The 10,085-nt window shown below is 36.5% G+C and overlaps 1 non-coding gene across 1 annotated transcript; it reads left to right on the top strand.

Annotated features, from left to right (window-relative positions):
• Window positions 1-8,099: 8,099 nt before the first annotated feature.
• LOC147005181 (U6 spliceosomal RNA) lies at window positions 8,100-8,206 on the top strand. The gene has a single exon (XR_015047062.1). It is a non-coding gene; the product is annotated as a U6 spliceosomal RNA (small nuclear RNA).
• Window positions 8,207-10,085: the final 1,879 nt, after the last annotated feature.

Below are 10,085 nucleotides of genomic sequence, written 5' to 3'. Positions count from 1 at the left end.
TTAATGTCCTATTTGCATAAATTTTATCTTTCCAGAAACCTAACCTTATTCCACAAGACATAGAGTTCTTTAGTGGAAATATGACTGCAACTTACTATCATGAAAACAGATGAAAAGACAATAATAGTACAACCTCCAAGTTCTATAATTAAAATGTCCCCTTGAGTGTCATCGATCAAATAATTATGAATTACAAAACATGGTGTTATATATTAAAAGTATGCCTCCACACAACATGTTCCTAAAATTATTGTGTAGGAGTCATCATTATAACACAACAAGTATTCTACATGCATGGATTCGACAAAATTTGCTGAAAAAGACTTAAAAATATGTTGCATGTGTACAGAGCATATTCTATGTTACCATAATACCTTCAATAATTCACATCAGCTATATTACACAGCATTCAAATTAGTGTGAGAATTATCCACAAGCCAAAGACTGTTTAATGTGTTGAAGAATCTATAAAAGGTAAAAGAAAATTATACATCATTTTGGATAGAGCACTTGAATACAGACATTTATTGGCATGCACCTCTGTTCTAGTAACACACGTTCCCAGTTACCAAGGCACTATAGTGCTTATACCCAAACTTCCATATGAACCTTCAATTATAAGAAGAAACATATTCCAAGAAAATCAAAATGAGATGGGACACATCTTGCAATAGAATTGACTTTTGTTTTGTTCTGTTTCTATTCTCTCTCTAAAGATTATTCTCACTTCTGAAGAGAACATTAAACTATCTAAATCAACACCTCATGAAGATCTAGAAGCTATGGGGAAGCAAGTGACATGAAAGGGTCTGGGAACTCAGAACACTAACTACTACCTGCTTCCTGTTCTCTTGGAAACACAAAACATTGTCCTTCACTTTGAGGCTCATTTCGTAGAAACCCAACAGTTCTCCTTTTCTCTTTTGAATCCTCTTCTCCTAAGCACCCAAGGAAGCAGCACTGCAAGCCACCCACTCCCAATGTTGAATCCACTTTAGCTACAACAACTATGTTTGCCATCACAACTGCTTCTGCTGTTTCTGTTAGCAAATGTAGAGATACCAATGCCATCACTCCTCCTAGCAGCATCCAGCCTGATACTTCCACAAATGGGTTGGTCAGATCAGACTATCTCAACTACCAAAGATGACACTGCTCCAACTGAGGCAGGAGGCAATACCGAATATGCTTCAGATAACATCACTCCAACTTCTACAGACAATACTCCAAATGGTAGAAGTAACATTACTCCAACTGCTAAAAAAATTACCTTCCACAATGGAACCAGGAGAGATTTCATCCCACTTTCTGTGGGTGGCAACACTATAGGGTAGGTTTCTTTATAATCTCGGATGGTCAGTATGTCAATGTTCAAGAAGACAGAGCAAATTTTAGTTTAAAAAAACTTATACATCTATATTTGTCAGTATTTGGCAGAGCCTCTCAGACACAGTTGTATTAGGCTCTTGTCAGCAAGCACATCTTGGTTACAAATATATTGTCTGGCATTATGTCTGTACATGGGATGGATACCCAGGTGGGGCAACCTCTGGATGGCCTGTCCTTCAGTCTCTGCTCAACCCTTTGTTCCTTTATTTCCTTTACACAGGAGCAATATTTTGTTAAAAATTTGGAGATGAGTGGGTCACATCTTCCCTCAAACAGGCATGTTGCATAACTTCTCAATATGGTTTCTACAGGTTCTCTCTGCCCTTTGTTGGGCATTTCAGTTAATTTCATCCTTTTTGGGTCCTAAGAGCCACTTTCTTTCTTGGTATTGGAGACTATCTGGTTGCTACCTCCAGTTCCCCATTCCCCATTGCTACACAACTCTGCTCAAACTCCTGGTCTTATGTACATCTCCCCCATCTCCTCCCAAACTAGATTTTTCCCCTCTTTTCCCCCTCTCTCTCCTTTCTTCCTCCCAAGTCCCTCCTACACTGTACCTCCTGTCAGTATTTTGTTCCATTTGTCTAAGAATGACTGCAGCATCCACTCTTTGGTCTTCCTTATTCTTGAGCATCATATGTTTTGTGATGAATATCATGAGTATTCTAAGCTTTCTGGCTAATATCCACTTATCGGTGTATACATACCAAATACACATGTGGATGCTTGTAGACAAACATTGGACTGAGCACAGGGACCCCCCAATGAAGTAGTTAGGGAAAGGACTGAAGGAGCTGAAGGTATTTGCAACCCCATAAGAAGAAATACAATATCAACCAACCAGATACCCCAGATTTCCCAGGGACTAAACCACAAACTAAAGAGTACCCATAGAGAGACCCATGACTACAGCTGCATATGTAGAAGAGGATATTCTTATCTGGCATCAATGGGAGGAGAGGCTCTTTTTCTGTGAAGGCTGCATTCCCCAGTGTAGGTGAATACTAGGTGGTGATGTGGGAGTGGGTGGGTGGATGGTAGAGTACCCTCATGGAAGAAGAGGGAAAGGGGATGGAATAGGGGCTTTTGGAGGGGAAACCAGGGCAGAGGATAATATTTGAAATATATCTAAAATATCCAATAAAAAATTCCAAAATATTTTCTAACTAGATTTGTGCATCCATATACAGGGTATGATTGAGGTACGTGCGTTCATATGTGCTTTTGTGACAACAGATGCCTTGGCAATATTAATGAGAAGAAAATGACAGTTTTTGGCACATTACCTAAGTGAGGAGCATTTCTTAGCTTTTCTATTTGAAAATTTCCAGACTTTAAAATTCATAGCCACAATTTTATTAACCTTTTCTGTAAAGAATTATATGTGCACACAAAATTAAGGCTTTTCTAAACATATAAAGTATTCCTATTTATTTTTATATTTATAACATTTACAATATATAATATATATAATAATCATATATAATATATCATACAATAAAATATATTATATAATATATGGTTTATGATTTGTGATTTATTATTTATGATTGATATATTATATGTGATATTATATATTATATATAATATATATTAAATATATAATATATCATAAACATACATCATATGTTATATGTTGTATTATAATATATTATATATTATTATATTTATATTATATTACATTTATAGATGTCTATGTCTAATATATTATATAAAACATATATTATGTAAAACATATATATATATATATATATATATATATATATACATACATAATACAGCTATATAAGATACCTACAGATTTCACACTAACACAAAAGAATATACAATTTTTGCAGTACCTCAGAGAATTTTTTCAAAATTAAACAATATACTCAGTCACAAAGCAAGTCTCAACATATACAAAAAATGTTGTCATATTCTAAACTCACAGAAAATGAACAATTCTCTATTGAAAGACTACTTGGTCAAGGAATAAATAAGAAAGAAGATAAGGTTTCCTAAAATACAATGAAAATTAATATTAAGTATACCCAAAATATTGGAAGACAAAGAAAGCAGTGCTAAGAAATTTTACCCAATTCATTTCATAAGGTCACAATCATCACAATACCCAAACTACACAAAGACTCAACAACAAAAAAATGAAAGAAAATTCAAACCCATTTCTTTTGTGAGCATTGATACAAAAATCCCCCAAAATATTCACCGACTGAATATTTTATTTTGGCATAAAAACACAAGAAAAAGCATCCATCATCATAAGTAGGATGTATTCATACATGCAGGGATGCTTCAACCTATGAAAGTTTGTCAATGTAATGTAAAGAAACTTAAGAGAAAAAAACCACATGATTATCTCATTAGAGGCTGATAAAGCCTTTGACAAAATCCAACAACCCAGAGAAAAGTCTTGGAAATATTGGAGATACAAGAAACATAACAAAATATAAGGAAAGCAATTTACAGAAATAAAATGGCAAATTTCAAATTAAATGTGGACAAATTTTAAGCTAATCCACTAAAATCTGGAACAACACGAGGCTGTCTATTCTTTTCATATCTATTTAATATCATACTTGAAATTTTGGCTACAGTAGTAACAAGGCTAAAGAAGATCAAGTAGATAAAAACTATTAAGAAAGAAATCAAAGTACTATCTGCAGCTGATATAATGACATTCATGAGTGACCCAAAAATTCTACCACAGAATTCCTACAGCTGAAAAACATCTTCAGCAAAGTTACTGGATACAAGATTAACTAAAAAATAAAATCAATTGCCCTCCTAAATACAAATGAAAATTGGATTAAGACAGAAATCAGAAAACAAAACCTTTCACAATAGATACAAACAAAATACAACATCTTGGAGTGAAACACCTATGTAAGCAGAATTTCAAGTCTTTTAAGAAAGAAATAAAAGACTATAGCAGAAATGGAAAGATCACCCATGTTCATAGATCAGATCTGAAGAATTAATACACTAAAAGTAGCCATTCTTTCAAAAGCAATGTAGAGGTTCAACACAATCCCCATGTAAATCCATACAATTCTTTACAGACCTTGAAAGAACAATATTTCATTTCATATGGTGAAACAAAATTCCAGGATATGTAAAAAATTCTGTACAATAAAAGAACTTTTGGAGATTTCAAGCTGCAGTTAATAAAAATGAATGACATTAGCATTAAAACAGAGAGGTAGATCAGTGGAATATAGGAGAAGCCCAGACATAATTCCATAGACCTAAGGATATGTAAGAATAGAATTTGATAAAGGTGACAGATTTTTGCAATGAAAATAAAGATAGCATTTTCAATAAACGGTGTTGCTCTAAGTAGATGTCTGCATGAAAAAGAATGTAGATAGATCTATATCTATCACCTTGCACAAAACTCAACTGCAAATGGATCAAAGACCTTAACATAAAACAAGATGCACTGAATCTAACAGAAGAGAAAGTAGTAAACAGCATTAAACACGTTGACATAGGAGACACCCTGCAAAACAGAATACCAATAGAGCAGGCAGGAAGATCAACGGTTTATAAATGGAACCACATGAAACTGAAAGATTCTGTAAGGCTAAAGACACCACCAATGGAACCAAATGGCAGCCATCCTACAGAAATCTAATTTCAAAATTATAAAAAGAACTCAAGAAACTAGACATCAACAAACCACAAACTGCTTAACAGAGTTCTCAACAGAAGAATTTCAAATAGACATGAACGTTTCAGGAAATGCTTAACACTATTAGCTATCATAGATTGCAAATCAAAACTACTCTGACATTCTATCAATCACCTGCCAGAATAGCAAAAAAAAAAAAAAAAAAAAAAAAAAAAAAAGAATTAGAAGAAAACAAAACAAAACAAAAAAATAAAAACCCTCAAATGTCAGCTCATGCTGGCCAACATGTAGAGCAAGGGGAATACTCGTCCAATACTAATGGCAGTGCAAACTTGTACAACCACTTTACTTACCAATATGCTGATATCTCAGAAAATAGAGAAACATCTAACTCAAGACTCAGCTTTAGTATTCCTGGGCATATATGCCAAGGATAGTCTGTCCTGATACAAGGACACTTGCTCAGCTAAGCTCATAAAAGCTTAATATGTAATAGCCAGAGAGTTGAAACAAAATTGTTTTTCTTCTAATGAAGAATGAAGAATGAATAAAGAAATGAAGTATATTTACACAAGGGAATATTACTCGGGTTTTAATTACATCATAAAATTTGCAGGTAAATGGGTGGAACTAGAAAAAATCATCCAGAGAAAGGTAACTCACACCTGGAAACAAACATGGTATGTAATCACTTATGAGTAGACATTAACGTTAAAGTAAAAGACAATTATGCTACAGTTCACAAACACAAAGATTGGAATGGGCAGGAGGCCTCAAGAGGGGATCAATATTCAGAGTTAGGTGTAGAGGGAAGGAGATGCCATAAGAGGAGTAGGGAACAAATGCCATAATGAATGAAAGTCTGAAGATGGGGAGATAGAGAGGATCTCAAGGAAGACAGAGACATGGAAGAGAGGAGGTGACCAAGAATCTATGGGCTTGTCCTTAGCTCTGACTCATTGCATTGGAGAAATGCAGCATAGGGAGTTTGCCTCCAGTATCTAGGAAGAAACCCTGGTGGATCAAAAAATGAACAAACCCACCCACAAAATTCTGACCCAAAACTTATCATGTCTACAAGATTTTCAGATATTGGGAATAGAGCATAGACTTGGGGAATGGCAAACTAATAAATGGCCCATTCCATGGGCAAACACCAATCCATGACACTATTAGTGATACTCTGTTATGTTTGCAGACAGAAGTGTAGCATGGCTGACCTCTAAGACACTCTACACACAAAACTGACTCTACTGGATGCAGACACCCACAGCCAAACAGTGGATGGAGCTTGGAGACTCTTATGGAAAAATAGGAGGAAGGATTGTAACCCCTAAGGGGATTGCCTCCACAGGAAGTCCAATAGAATTATCTATCCTTGATTCTTGGGGAATCTCAGAGATGGAAGCACCACCAATGAAAAGTGGCTGGACCTAGGCCTCCTGCACATATATACCAGATGTGCAACTTTGTTTTAATGTGGGTTCTGAACAGCAGAAATGTACAAAGCTGTTGATTCTCCATTGGTTATGCTTTTCTAACTGTGCTGCCAGTCTCAGCTCAGTGACAGTGAAAGTGTCTAGTCTCACAGAGGCTGGAAAGGCCAGGGCTGGGGAATAGGCAGGGTGAACCTATGCACTACTAGAAGAATTGAAGGAGGGATGAGTGAAGGACTGTGAAGGACTGTTGGCATGGGTGGCTGGTAGAGGGGCAGTGAGAGGGATGTAAAGTGAAAAGAAAAATTAATTAATTAATTAAGAAAATTAATAAATACTGTCTTCAATTTGGAAAAGCTATTCTTTGCATATAAGCAGAGAAATGGCCAATCACCTCTTGAGTACTTATTACATGTAATTTTCAGGTGATTGTGTGTGATCTCATTTAACTCTGAAAGGTAAGATGACAAAATGGCAATTGTTTGAGCTTAAGATAGAAATGTATATCTAATGAGTCTATGTATTAAATATATTGTTCTTCAATATGAATTAAAAGTATTAACTTCAATAACAATATATGTGATAGAATGTTATTTTTTTCCAATAGCAATCTTTCATCATATGTAAACCATTACCTTAAGCCACAAATGTGACATGAGGTCAGCACTGCAAGTGCTTAAAGCATTAAGAAAATGATAACCTCCATACCCAAATCCCTCCTAGATAGGGCTGATCTCCCAGGAGTGATGACACACTCCCAGGAGTGAGATCAAAGATGAGACCACCACTTCTGCTCAAATTTGTGGCTCAAGAAGGAACAGCCTAGAGCCACCAGGACACAGGAACCAAGAAATAACTGGGGAAAGGATTCTTCTGTTTTCCACTTGCAATCTGAAGCTAACCCTGTGCCAGAGCTCTCCATACCCAAATTCTGCCCAAAGAGAGCTGGCCTTCCAGTAGTGTTGACACACTGGCTTACAGGAGAGACAAGACAAGAGTCAGAGAAAGCAAGACCAGCTAACACCACAGTTAACCAGATGGTGGAAGGTGAGTGCAAGAACGTAAGCAACAGAAACCAAGGATAATTGGTATCATTGGAAGCCTTTTCTCCTGCCACAGTAAGCCCTGGATACACCATCACACCAGAAAAGCAAAACCTGATTTAAAATCACATCTTATGATGATGAGAGAAAACTTTAAGAAGGGCCCAAATAACTCCCTTAAAAAGTACAGGCAAATACATGTGAACACCTAGAAGCCCTAGAAGAGGAAACACAAAAGTCTCTTTATGAATTACAGAAAAAAATACAACCAGAGAGTTGAAGGTATCAAACATAAACATCTATGATCTAAAAATAGCAATAGAAGCAATAAAGAAATCACAAAGGGAAACAACCCTGGAATTGGAAAGCCTAGGAAAGAGACCAGGAGTCATAGATGTGAATATTCCAAACAGAATACAAGAGATAGAAGAGAGAAGCTCAGTTGCAGAAGACACCATAGAAAATATCAACACAACAGTCAAAAAGTGCAAAAAAGCAAAAAGCTCCTAGCCCAAAACATCCAGGACATCCAGGATACAATGAGAAGATCAAACTGAATAATAGTAGGTATCAAACAGGTTTAAGATTCTCAACTTAGTGCTCTCTTCGGCAGCACATATACTAAAATAGGAACGATACAGAGAAGATTAGCATGGCCCCTGAGAAAGGATGACATGCAAATTCGTGAAGCGTTCCATGTTTTTAAAACAATCATCCATCCTGACCAAGTAGGATTCATCCCAGGGATGCAAGGATGGTTCAATATATGAAAATCCATCAATGTAATCCATTATATAAACAAACTCAAAGACAAAAACCACATGATCATCTCGTTAGATGCTGAAAAAGCATTTGACAAAATCCAACACCCATTCATGATAAAAGTCTTGGAAAGTTCAGGAATTCAAAGCCCATACCTAACCATGATAAAAGCAATATACAGCAAACCAGTAGCCAACATCAAAGTAAATGGTGAGAAGCTAGAAGCAATCCCACTAAAATCAGGGACTAGACAAGGCTGCCCACTCTCTTCCTACCTATTCAACATTGTACTTGAAGTCCTAGCCAGAGCAATTAGACAACAAAAGGAGATCAAGGGGATACAAATCGGAAAAGAAGAAGTCAAAATATCACTTTTTGCAGATGATATGATAGTATACATAAGTGACCCTAAAAATTCTACCAGAGAACTCCTAAGCCTGATAAATAGCTTCGGTGAAGTAGCTGGATATAAAATTAACTCAAGCAAGTCAATGGCCTTTCTGTACACAAAGGATAAACAAGCAGAGAAGGAAATTAGGGAAACAACACCCTTCTCAATATTCACAAACAATATAAAATACCTTGGCGTGACTCTAACTAAGGAAGTGAAAGATCTGTATGACAAGAACTTCAAGTCCCTGAAGAAAGAAATTAAAGAAGATCTCAGAAGATGGAAAGATCTCCCATGCTCATGGATTGGCAGGATCAACATTGTAAAAATGGCTATCTTGCCAAAAGCAATCTACAGATTCAATGCAATCCCCATCAAAATTCCAACTCAATTCTTCAACGAATTGGAAAGGGCAATCTGCAAATTCATCTGGAACAACAAAAAACCTAGGATAGCAAAAACTCTTCTCAAGGATAAAAGAACCTCTGGTGGAATCACCATGCCTGACCTAAAGCTGTACTACAGAGCAATTATGATAAAAACTGCATGGTACTGGTATAACGACAGACAAGTAGACCAATGGAACAGAATTGAAGACCCTGAGATCAAACCACATACCTATGGTCACTTGATCTTTGACAAGGGAGCAAAAACCATCCAGTGGAAAAAAGACAGCATTTTCAACAAATGGTGCTGGCACAACTGGCGGTTATCATGTAGAAGAATGGGAATTGATCCATTCCTATCTCCTTGTACCAAGGTCAAATCTAAGTGGATTAAGGAACTCCACATAAAACCAGAGACACTGAAACTTATAGAGGAGAAAGTAGGGAAAAGCCTTGAAGATATGGGTACAGGGGAAAAATTCCTGAATAGAACAGCAATGGCTTGCGCTGTAAGATCGAGAATCGATAAATGGGACCTCATAAAGTTGCAAAGCTTCTGCAAGGCAAAAGACACCGTCAATAAGACAAAAATACCACCAACTGATTGGGAAAGGATCTTTACCTATCCTAAATCAGATAGGGGACTAATATCCAATATATATAAGGAACTCAAGAAGGTGGACTCCAGAAAATCAAATAACCCCATTAAAAAATGGGGCTCAGAACTGAACAAAGAATTCTCACCTGAGGAATACCGAATGGCAGAGAAGCACCTGAATAAATGTTCAACATTCTTAATCATCAGGGAAATGCAACTCAAAACAACCCTGAGATTCCACCTCACACCAGTCAGAATGGCTAAGATCAAAAATTCAGGTGGCAGCAGATGCTGGCGAGGATGTGGAGAAAGAGGAACACTCCTTCATTGTGGTGGGATTGCAAGCTGGTACAACCACTCTGGAAATCAGTTTGGCGGTTCCTTGGAAAATTGGACATAATACTACCAGAGGATCCAGCAATACCTCTCCTGGGCATATATCCAGA

This window comes from Mus caroli, unplaced genomic scaffold (assembly GCF_978045245.1).
Source record: "Mus caroli unplaced genomic scaffold, Mus_caroli_1 scaffold_4, whole genome shotgun sequence".
Lineage (NCBI taxonomy): Eukaryota > Metazoa > Chordata > Mammalia > Rodentia > Muridae > Mus > Mus caroli.
The sequence above is the reverse complement of the archived record's forward strand: the minus strand, read 5'-3'. Positions and strand labels throughout refer to the sequence as shown.